The sequence below is a fragment of the Octodon degus genome, unplaced genomic scaffold, assembly GCF_000260255.1.
Source record: "Octodon degus isolate 3935 unplaced genomic scaffold, OctDeg1.0 scaffold00108, whole genome shotgun sequence".
NCBI lineage: Eukaryota > Metazoa > Chordata > Mammalia > Rodentia > Octodontidae > Octodon > Octodon degus.
Window position 1 is genome coordinate 2,791,575 of NW_004524684.1, and position 12,498 is coordinate 2,804,072.

Consider the following 12,498-nt stretch of genomic DNA (forward strand, 5'->3'; position numbering starts at 1 on the left):
TATTAATTTTAGGACAGGGTCTACAGGGTCTCACTATGTAGATTGGGCCTGTAGTGATCCTCCTGTTTTCAGCCTCCCAAGTGCTGAGATTACAGGTGAGCCCCACCATGCCCAGTCTCAATCGCCCTCTCAGTGCACCCCGGGGGCAGGGCCGGAATGGCATGCCAGGGATTGAAGTGCTGCACACTGCCTAAGCCGGCACTTTAATTCACTAAGCTATTTGGCTGGGCCTTTCAAAACTTACATTTTAAGCAAATTGGAGTACAGCGTGTTCCTCAGCCTCCACAGTAGTGCACGACTCCAGACTCACCCTACCCAGGCCCAGGAGAGGCCCATTTGTCCTCTGAAGACACCGTCCGATGCAGCCCCAGAGGACACTGCAGCAGCGACAGTGTCTGACTTCTCCACTGGATCACCAAGGCACTGCCCTCAGCGCTCGCTCTCTACCACACTAGCCACCCCGGGGAAAGTCAGCTGCCACACGGTGAAGATGCTGAAGCAGGTCTCGGGAGAAGTCCTGGGCAGAGCAAGCAGGACCGGGCCAGCAGCTGAGCCCAGCGCGCGTGGCCCTAAGCGGATGTGGTGTCCAGCACCAACCAAGCCTTCGAGGGCCACCAGGCTCGGGCAAATCCTCTGCACTGCTTCAGGAGAGAACTTAGTTCTTCTGACTCAGAACTGCCAGCTAAGCTAGTCTTGAATCTCTGACTGAAAGAAATTATGAGATCAGCACTGCTAATATTTCTTTAATGCAAGGTTGTGCTACGCAGTAATCACTAGTTCAAGGACAGAAACACAAAGTAGCTGATGTCTGATTTGTTGGTCAAGATTACTAAGCAAGATAATGGAATGCAAAGTTACCATGTGCTATTATTATGCATGGAAAAGGAAACAAAACGAATGCTCTCGGTCTGAAGGAGTTGCCAGTAACAAACTTGTAGGACTGTTAATTAACAAGGACAGGAGAATCATGCTTGCACTCCTGCTAATGGGGGTTATACCAGATCTTTGGTTCCAGGGCTGGGCAGGACACGAGTGCTGTATAACATGTATATAAATTTCTACTGCTTCACTTTAGTCAAGTTTTTAAAATTTTTTGGACTTCAGTTTCCTCATGGACACAATCTAGATAATGAATTGATAATCTGTATTGAGTGATATCTGAATTACATAGGGCTTTAACAGATAAGAAGTTATTACTATTATTATTATCATTGTTAAAATATCCATGGAATCCTGCTTAGAATTAGACACTATACCACAAGATCACCAAAAAAATCACACGATACAATGAAATACCTGTATTTCTTTTGCAGAGGTTTTACTGTGACAGTTTCAATTCATAAAGATTCATATTTACAAGGCAAAGGGAACAGGGAGTATAGGGAAGAACTGTTAAGAAGAACAGAGCAAATTTAGGTAGAAAAATAAATTTGAGTCGTGGGTCGCTACACTCCCGTCCAGTACAAGTGCTCGCTGGAATCCTCCAGTGTGCCCACACCAGCCACGCTCCAGGAGAGCCGGCCCACAGCCGCTCTCCAGCTTTGTGTTCTCAGGATCTCTTTGGATTCTCGTAAATTCCCCAAGGATCCAAAGAGCCTTAGAGCACGTGGGCTAAAGCGATTGATGCCCACAATGTTATATATTAAAATAACAATTTCAGTTTTATTGTGTCAATATAAGTAATATAGCTTGTAAAACATTAAAAACTTTCAAAAATATTAGAGGAGTGGCATTATTCTGTTTCACAAATATTTTTAATGCCTGGGTTAGCTATCTATATTCCCAAAGCTTGCTTCATTAGCTACCAGACCATGAAGCTTCTGGAAAACCCCATTGTTTACTCATGAGAGAAAGACAGTGCAAAAGGGAAATGAATCTGACTATCTTTATAGATATAGTTTGTTTAAGTATTGTGCATTTGGTACAGGGCATCATTACATGCACAGCTCAGACATATAGTGATTCTCCTGCTTTCAGCCTCCACAGTACTGGGATTACAGGTGTACACCACCACACTGGGTCCCAGGGGCCAGCTTGGCATACCTGGGGCAGGGCCAGCAAGCAAGCAGTACTAGGAATTGAACCCCGGTCCTTGCACTTGCCTAGGCAGGCACTTAGACTGCAGAGCTATCTACTCTGCCCATAAATATAATTTTTTTATTTCATGGATCTATAGGTTGCCCAGGTCATTTTTTGAGAACTGGTTGGCCACACCATTTCTGAATCAAAGAACAAAGATTAAGAAAAAAATTAAAAAATTTATTGGCCCACATATGCAGTATATGTTTATATTCCTTGTGAGGGCCTGGTATGTGTCCAGAACATACCTTATCTCTTTTACTTTCCCCTCCTTTCCCTCCCTCCTCCTCCCATGGCTTGGTCTCCTTCCAGGTAGGAAGCAGGATCTTCAATGACTCATTCTCCCAAAGCAGCTTTGCCTATAGAGGCTGTATATTTTTCAAATGAACACTGAAAATGCTCCTATAGGAAATAAAATATACATTACCAGTGAATTAACCCTCTCTATGAACACCTAACCATTAAAGAATTATATGTTCTTTGGACACATCATCTCATTTAATTTTAATAACAGTATATTGCTCTCAGCCTCACAGGTGCAGAAGCTGATGCTTAGATGTAACTCACTGGCAGGTGCCTGGCTGTGCACAGAGGGCAGGTTGGCCTGAATGCACTGTAAGCGCCTGGTCATTGAGGAAGGAGGGAAGCAAGCCTAGATCTTGAGCTGTTTATCCTCTCTTAAAAGAATTATGACCAACTTTCCATAAAATGCTGGAAGGATAGGAGTCAGCAGGATTCGTATTCGGAACAAGTACTTAACACTTTCTGGGAGTAGTTCATTCAGTGGGTAATGAGCTGGAGCGCAGGCGAGGTTTCCAAGAAGGTGGACCTCCATAGTGGAGAGCAATTGGGGTAGGAGAAAGGGCTGGGGTGCGCAGGCTCGGGCTGCGCGAGGGAAGGCCTGTCCACTGGAAGGAGCGCGCTAGGAGGAGTGAAGCACCACTTTCCAGCCCGCGAGCAGCGCGCTCCACCGCTGTGGCGGAGGTGCTCAGGGCTTGGCCCACCCAGGCAGAGGTGACCTTGGTCCCTTGGGGCTTTCCCACCCACCTACTGCCAGGCGACTCTGCACGGCCCTGACCGCTGCTCAGCACCACGCTGGCTTCCTTTCCTCAGCCTGTGGGCTTGACTTCCATGGGCAGCACAGGCCTTGCCTCCAGGTGATTAAATGCGATCCCACAACCGCTGGAGCTCAAAGGACCCTTCAGTCCCCCGCATCTCGCCTAACTAACGCAATGAAGACAGCTAGCTGTATTCCTGTGAGAATGGCGTGGGGTGGAGCAAAAGGCTGCTGGGTCAGGAATCTGAACTATAACTCAACGAGAGTCGTGTCACTGACTTCCCTTAGTCTTCTACTCTTCAGCTTAGGCACTTCCCAAACCCTACGCTCCGTGCAGAGAGAGACACCAGACAGGGATCTTGGATGATTTATTTCAACATGAGAGCTGATTAGTTTACAAAATAGCACGTTGATTGGAATGTCTAATCTCTGCTTCTGAAATTTCCCTCTCCGTGGAGGGACAGCAGCTACTCCGCCTGGAGACAAGTGACAAATGGGACTGGAGTGCTGGAAAGAGGAACGCTGCTGGGGTAACCCTGCTGGCGCTTGGAAAAAAACCACCCACAGGAAAGAGGGTTCTTCCGCAGACACATGTATTTCATCCCAGAAGTGTGTTCCCAATTCCGAGCCCCAACTTTGATATTTTGGTTTCAAATCTGCCTCACTGCTTCTCTTTATTACTTGTTCAGACTGCAGGCAAAGAAAACCGGTGTTTTTTTTTTTTTTTTTTTTTTTACTGAGTATCCTAAAGATTACAAAAAAAGTGCTAATTGTTATGATGGTTTATAAAGAAGTAAACAGCATGAGAATAAAGCAGTGATAATTTCCAGAAGTCTGAATCTTGGGAGGCTGGCTCTAGAATATTTGATTTAATCAAGCAGATTGTTTGGAACATCAGAAAGATGTTTTTTTCTATCTAAAAAGTATGTAGCTGCCTGGGATTTAGGAACTATGAAAACAATTGGTAAAGCAACCCCAAAGGCTTGGTTTCACAATGCTTGCAAGTATTTCAAGTCTCTTAGCAAATTTAAACTTTTCATCATCCAAAACCTCTCAGCTGAGGTACTTTACTAAAAACAAACAAACAAAAACTAAATTATGAGAATTTGCCCACAGTTTTCCAGGAAAACATTAGGTGTGTTGAAAAATTAATAGTAAGTTCAGTTTTGGGTTATATAGAATAAACTTTTTCTTCGTTTTTGAGAGTGGTGCGGTGGTTAATCTTGGTTTTTCATGCAGTGTGTATGAGCAATGTTTAAATTAGCCAAGGAGGCTACGTGGAGGCGTGTCATGGGGCGTGACGCTTGGTGACACCGGGCCCACCTGCTTCTTCTCGCTGGGTCTTTCTCTGCTTTGCTTCCTGGATGTCTCAACCCCTCCCAGCATGTCACCTCTGTATAGGAGCCAGGTGACCATAGTCAGAAACCATGAGCCCAAGTCATCCTTTTATCCATTAAGTTGTGTTTGTCAGGTATTTCGTTCTAGTAAAAGAAGGGTGGCTAGCTCAGGACCATTTGCAAATTAGTATGTAGTTTTCCTTCAGTGTTACAGAAAGTTTACTTTTAAGTCACTATTCCACAGGTTGGTATTTAGAAGTCTCAAGCTCCTTTAAACTCTTGGAAGTACTTCTGAGAGTACAATTAAAAATGATTTTGGAAAACAGATTATATCACTGACCACATGCCACCTCGGAAAGGGCACATCAAAGTCCTGCATTTCAAAACATCTGTAATTACTGAATGAATATTGAATAAAATAAATTCAGTTACAGAAAACCATTTGTGAAATTTAAAACTCATGAAACTCTTATCATGGCAAACTTCATCAGGTGACTTGTTGTTGTGATAATATACATCCCTATGTTATTAGAATCTCTTTGAATCAATTGGAGCCATAAAACTAGTGGCAATACATGGATGATCTTTTTAGGAACTTCACTTTGCACTGTGAATCTTGAAAATATCAAAGTGCTGCTAATATAGGACAATTGGACTAAGATTTTTAGATTTTTGTCATTCTAGACAATGACAAAATTACCCAATTCAATTTTACTACTGGCTTTTTAAATACTAAAAATCCTTTCTCTACTAAAATGTAAAGAATTGTCTTTTCATTCCTTTCTCTGAATTAAACTTATAATAACATCATGTCAAAATATAGCCAGTGAAAATATATAAAAAATCTTTAATAAATTAAAGACACATTGGCAAACTGATAAGAGATTTGTGTGTGTGTGTGTGTGTGTGTGTGTGTGTATGTGTGTGTGTGTATGCTTCTAGGGAAAGGTCTACAGGGTGTTCAGGGTCTTACTACTAGATTGGACTCATAGTGAGGTGATCCACCTATTTACAGCCTCCCAAGAGCTGGGATTACAGGCATGAGTCACCACGCCCAGTCTCAACTGCAGTCTCAGAGTGCCCCAGGGGTGGGGCTGGCACAGCAGGCCCGGGAATTGAACCCCAGGCCCCTGTGCCCCCTTGCAGGTGCTTTAATCCATTGAGCTATTTGGCCAGCCTTGACAAGAGATTTCAAGAACAATGAGCCTTTAATTTTCCCAAAGAATATTTCAAATTATAAGACATAAATGCAAATAGCAACTCAGAAAAACATCGTGTTACTTTTTCTTTTTGTTTTTGTCAATGTAGCAAATAGATGAAGACTTTTCTGCATTTCAATTTTTAGGATTTATCCTACTTAGCAGTTAGTGGGCTGGAAACTCATAACTCCACAGCATTTAGAGTGTGATTTCTTTAACAATTAATTTTAGGACTATATTGGATTATTTTGCTGAATTCATGCACCTACAATATTTAAATGGCAATGGAATACCCATCTCTGAGAAAACTAAACAAAAAAAGGCTATACAAATGAAGGACCATTTTGAATCTGTATATATTAAATTGTTAGGACAGACATACAGCTACTTTCTCTTAATTCAGTGAGAAGAAAGATTTGTACTAGTAGTGTTTGGACAGGATACCATGTCTGCATCTTGTACTATGAATAACCACTACGAAGACAGCAATATGCAATGTATTAATTATTGAAAGTGTCCTACTAATCGGTTTTGAAACTGTCTCATTGCTATTTCCCAATAAAATTAATAAAAAAAGAAGAAAGAAGAAGAAAAAAGAAAGTTTCACAGTTGTTCAGAGAAGGTGTAGTCATTCCTTTTAATCCTCATCCATTTTTCTAGACATTTGGAATATGTATAGTATAAGTCTGGCAAAAATTCATTTTCAGGTCAGACCAAGTCACTAGGGACCTGCATATTTGACCACATTGCATTAGACTTGTTCAGAACCGATTTTATCTTTCATAAACTGTTGGCTACATTTATTGTAGGGATATATAAAGTGATGTCCAACATCACCTAGTGTTCCGATAAAGGCCCAAGGGAGAAATTTCTCACATGTTGGAGAACCAGGAAATCTCCCTCACTTGTACCCTTTGGACATTGTGACTCATGCAATTGAATTTGTCTCTTTTATTGCATTTGTGGTTAGGAAGCTCAGAGTCAAATTTACAGCCCACCTCAGAACTTGGCTATGTGTTGAAGGCACAGATTTATCTGAATATTTTTTTCTAAAATTATCCAGAAATATGTCTCATATACTTGTGTATTGTTTAGAAGTATTGTAATACAGGCATTTTTGTTAAATACCTTGGATATTTTTGACTCAGACGGAAGAAAATAATTTTTAAAGATTTGTGTGCTTGTCTGTGTTAGACACATAAGAGTACGTGTGAGTGCGTGCATATAAACTTGTTTGAATCATGAGTATCATTTCTCTACTTCATTCTAAGTAAGGTAATTAGTTAAATTAAACAGCTATAAAAATAAAGCCTGGTCTACAAGTTACAGGTGCCTGTGCCTTTGCAGCACGACTGTGGGACACAGCGTATCTAGTTTTCACTCCAGTGTGCAGACGGGCAGAAGAGGGCATCAGATGGGCATGGAGGAGAAAGTTTGGTGCCCGCTGGTCATTGGTGGATACAAAGGGAATTGAACATCATGATCTTGAAAAAATGGTGCCGTTGGAAGGACAGCAATGCCAGTGAATATTCTATATGTGTGTGCGAAAATGCCACTTTCTGGAGGGGAATGCTAGAGGCTTAGCCTTCAGTTTTTACTTACGCATATATATACATAACTTCAGCAGGAGAGGATTCATTCAATAAATTGGAACTTTAGGTAGCAGAAAGAATCTGAGGAGACAGACACGCACAGAGTGACGGCCACCCTGATGGAGGCTTTCCAGGGGTAACGGCAGAGAAGCAGACAGGGCTGAATCAGGGAACCACAGCTACAAGCCTAAACAAAACAGGAATCCCAAGGGGGAGGTCTGAGGCATGCAGGACCCAAAAGACACAGGCAGGGATGAGAAGACAAGTTTAAGAATGCAGTTAGGGCATTGCACAGTTTACTGAGCCAGTAATTTTCAATTTTCTAGTTTTTGGATTTTAGAAAATGAAAGAATTTAGTATACTTTAAATATATCTTATCTGAAGATCCCTAAATTGGATTTTAAAGTCTAACTGGAATGTAAAATTTAGGTTTGACTTGATAAAACAAAGATGCTCTTGCCATTTCTCCTCACTGCTGTGAGAAGTGGGTCTCTGGGGGCAACTAAAATCTTCTGTTTTCAGGGATTAATACTTTTAAGTCAAGTGGTTTGTGTAAGGCATGATTACAGGTTCAATATGTTTTACCTGAAATGCTCAGCACCAGAAGTATTTTCACTTTCAGGGCGTTTTGGACTTTAGGAACTTTTGCAAAGCATGGTGAGATATCTCAGAGAGAGGGCCCCAATCTAAGGAGAAAACTCATTTATATGTCATTAGAGTGTAAACACATGAATGGAAGGTAATGACTTACATTTATTATGGGGTCTCCAGGGTCTCCAGGGTCTCACTGCATAGATCAGAGTCATAGTGGTCCTTTTTAGAGCCTCCCAAGTCCTGGGATTATAGGTGCACACCACAATGCCCAGTCTGAATCACTGAGCCCTGGGGGTGGGGACAGCATCGCAGGCCCAGAGATCAAACCCCCGTGGCCTTTGCACCTGCTTGCGGTGCTTTAATCCACTGAGCTATTTGGCCAGCTCTGCCTTATAGCTTTTTTTTTTTTTTTTTTTTTTGGAACTGGGGATTGAACTCAGACCCTTGCACTTGCCAGGGAAGTGCTTATTCTACTGAGCCATCTCCCTGGCCCTCTTATAGAATTTTTAGTTTGTCTAAGTCTTGACTGCAACCCTGAAGTCATGGTGGAATATTCCATGCAACCAGACCTATATTCAAAAGGTTTGAAATTTTTGAGCATTTTAGGTTCTTGGGCTAGTAATGATAAATCTACAATTTATTTTAGAAGCCATTTCATACTTTAATGTTCCACATTCTAATCCATTTTTTGTACCTTTGTGGTAGAAGAATAGTGACTGGTTACTTATTGTTGTGCCTCACATTTTTCCCCCAAAAAAGAAATAAATACAAGTTGTTAAATTTAATTTTAATTGAGATTTAACATGTCTTTATTTTACCAGAGAGCTACCATACCATTTTTCAATTAAATGTCACACAAATGTAATTAAGTGGATAACTACAAGCTCGACAAGCAAGACTGTTGTGCCTACTTCCCATTCCCTCAAAAGACTTGAGAAGTGTTAATATTTCTAAACCACAATTTGAAAATTGTCTAGGAAAATAGTAAGTATACAACTAAATACAGAGCTACTAGAACTACTAAATGTAATGATATTTGTAACTTCTGAACTACCTAAAGTTAACATCAAACATGTAAGTGTTTTGCCTATTTGGGAATTAGACTTTTTATCCAATTAGTAAATAGCTAATCAAATATATCCTGTGTGTTTTATTCTGTTTTTAAAGTATTAAATATTTTCAAATATGAATTTAACAATGAGGAATTCAGATAAGGTTTTTTTTAATATGAGGCAAGTAAGAGGATTTACTATGAAATATCATTAACTTTAAAAAAATTTTTTTTTCTATTTTATGTCTTTGGTACAAGGGTCTCATGATACAGCTGGGACACTGAAAACAGGAGGAGTTCCCGTGTTTTTCCTTCAATGGACATAAAGCCAGGTTATAATCTGATGAATCAGTCCAGTAATTTTAGTAAAGATCTGATGTCAATGAAATTAAAAAGACTCAGACAAAACATAATTTAATCATTCAGCCTTCCCAGCACTGGAATTTCACGCCTGCACCACCACGCCTGGACTGCGTTGCCGGCTCAGTGTGCCTCAGGGGCAGGGCCGCCACAGCATGCAGGACCAGGGATCGAACCCTGGACCCTGCAATCATTAACTTTAAATTTGGGGTCTTGAACAGCTTGGATAAAGAATGAAATATAGCTAGTTGATGAGCACAACGTATGCATTGATAATCATTTTTATGCTTTTGATAAATATAAAACATGAAGAAATATTTTTCTGAAGCATTATGCACTTTACCAAATAGTAAACCAGGCTGAGTCATTCTTCGATTTTATGATGAATATGAAACAAATATGCTAAAATATGAGTTCCCGTGTTTTTCCTTCAATAGACATAAAGCTAGGTTATAATCTGATGAATCAGTCCAGTAATTTTAGTAAAGATCTGATGTCAATGAAATTAAAAAGACTCAGACAAAACATAATTTAATCATTTTAATAATGCGACTAAAATGTACCAAAAGTCTACAGTAATAGGGTGGTAACAATTTTATAATTATCATTTAATTTTGTTCTTTTTACAGGGAGCTTTTGGTTATGCTACAGAAAGATAATAAGCAATTCTTGGTTCTTTCAAACACCACATATACCACAGCAGTTTTACTAGTAAATTGTATATTTTCATACCTTTTCTTATTGTTTTTCTTATAAAACTGGATTTTGCTTATGAGAGTGGTGTTTCTCCCTTATGTTTTCTCTATCTTGAATAACTCTGTTTAACAGTTTTACTCAACATTTTCCAAACTGTCACCAACATATGCTCAACATATACAATTAACTTCTTTCCAGTAGGAAATCACAGAGACTGTGTATGGGTAGATAGGGGATGCCACCAACTTTTCTCCTCCCACTGACTGATTTTCACAAGACTTTGTGCCTCCAGTACCCAGTGAGCAAGAACAAAAGCAATTAAGAGCAGAGATCTGATGTACAGGAGTGTAGACGCTATGCTTTCCTCTGTAAGGCAAGTTTAAGTGTTCTTTTCTTTTTTAAAATTTTTTATTCATTTTAATGAGAAAAAAAGATAAAATAGCAGAGAAACAGTCTCAAAACAGGTTAGTAGGACAGTTACAATAATTAATACATTGCATATTGTTGTTTTCATAGTAGTTATTCAGAGGACAAGATGCAAACATGATATCTTGTCTAAACAATATTAGCACAAAACTTTCTTCTCATTGAACCAAGAGAAAGTAGATAAATATCTATTCTAACTATTTTGTATATACAGATATATATTTTTTCCACTATAAAATGGTCCTTTATTTATATCCCCCCTTTTTGTTTTGTTTTGTTAGAGATGGATGTTCCATTGCAGTTTGAGAAGCTATATTTGGAGAAGTCTTTAAAGGACCTTTTCATATTTGATGCCAGTCCAAATAGTATAGGTACTGGAATTCAGCAAAATAACCCAATATGGTTCAATAGTCCATAAAAGTAGTGAGTGACCAGCACAATTGGCAATTGTCCAAAGTTGTTGATTTGAGCCTTTTATACCTCAGCATATTAATATAGCTTCAATTTTTATATCTCGTGGTTACACTTTTCTGTTGGATAGTTAAGATCAAGTTAAAACAAGACATATATAACTAAAAATGTAGCTTTTGCTATTTGATAAGTTCAGTCAAATACCCTCAGGATTTACCCTGGAGCCATGTACAGCACCTTGTGGATCTTTTGTCAGTATCAGCCATGTGGATGAGTCATGGCCAATGCTTGACCAATTTGCTCTCTGAGAAAGCCTGAGAGAATGTGTTCACTCCATGTGACTCTCCTTAGGCACACTGCGCATCACCGATCACTTTCCTTGATCAGAAAATTTGGGACACAACTGAGTTACAGGATGTCACAGCACAGGTTCTCTTATGTCCTGAGTCCTCATTGACCTTGCAGGGCTAGGGCCAAAATATTGGCTATCTTTTTAGCCCATCTATCTGTCTAATTTTTGGTCTGCAAACTTTAGCTGTTAAAAATCCTGAAGAGAAGCTTACTGATATTATTATCCTGTAATAGAGGCAGTTAGGCTTAATGTCACTGTCTGTCTGAATATCATATACCTTAGACATAAAATGGGACTGTTATTTTCCAACAACCATGGATGTTCTAAAATGTAAATCTCTATAGAATGATTAAAAAACAATTACACATTTTTACAGATATTTGGAAATTGAACCATATTCAACAGTACAATCCTCCTATATTTTGTTTTTCTTGTCCCTCTTTTATTTTTATTACCTTTTTCAAACACACATCTACTTTAAAGAGAGTACAGCAGTAATTTATATGTCACTAGAATAAGTATGCATTCAGAAGACCAAAATGACAAGCACTTCAAACATGGTTTTAGTATTACACATCGCTGTCCATAATATAGATGCTTACTTAGTTCACAGATATCAGCATATAGAGTTAGTCAGGGTGAGAATTCTACCCATTAACTTCTATTTTCAAAAACCTGATGGAAGTTTTCAGTTTTCTATGCAAGCCCCAAGAAAGAAGTTCTTGGATATTATCTGAGATTGTATTTTCTCAGTGGAGTCTCTGCCAACCACTATAAAATGCAGGCTAGAGTCAAGCCAATACAATATTTTATCATTCAGATACATTATGCAGATTCATCAAAAAACACATCTACGGTCGCAACAACCACTTCCTTTTCAGGGACTGAGGGTGGAGAGGTCACCTCACCAAATGTGTCTCATTAATCAGAATTTTTAGTTTGTTGGAACATTTATGTTGTAAGGCAGCTTTCAAAGGGTATCTGCCAGCCTCAGGGACACTATGCTAGGTGCACGCATCCACCGCACTTTCCTGGGCACCTCCACACTGCAGAGAGGAGCCGCATCTCTCTCCCGAGAAGAATGGTTTGGCTGAGTTCACCAGCAATGGATTTCTAGTCTTAGAGGAATAATGTCAGATATCAAAAGAAAAATAAATATTCCGAGTCCCAGCCCAGGCGCAGCGTGGGCCAGACCCTCTCCCAGGGCCTCGGGCCGCCCCCCACCACTCCGCAGTGCCTCCCCCACCCCGCCCGCCGAGTACGATTTTCTGCCGAGTTCCGGGAGCCCCCAGACCCAGTCCTAGCCCAGGTCCGGTGAGTGTGCGGAGAGTTTCCTGCTACCCT

At 40.0% G+C, this 12,498-nt stretch overlaps 1 protein-coding gene across 3 annotated transcripts in view; it reads right to left on the reverse strand.

Moving 5' to 3' along the window:
* Positions 1–12,498, reverse strand: part of Magi2 (membrane associated guanylate kinase, WW and PDZ domain containing 2) — a 1,451,928-nt gene that overhangs the window by 832,930 nt on the left and 606,500 nt on the right. The window lies entirely within an intron of this gene.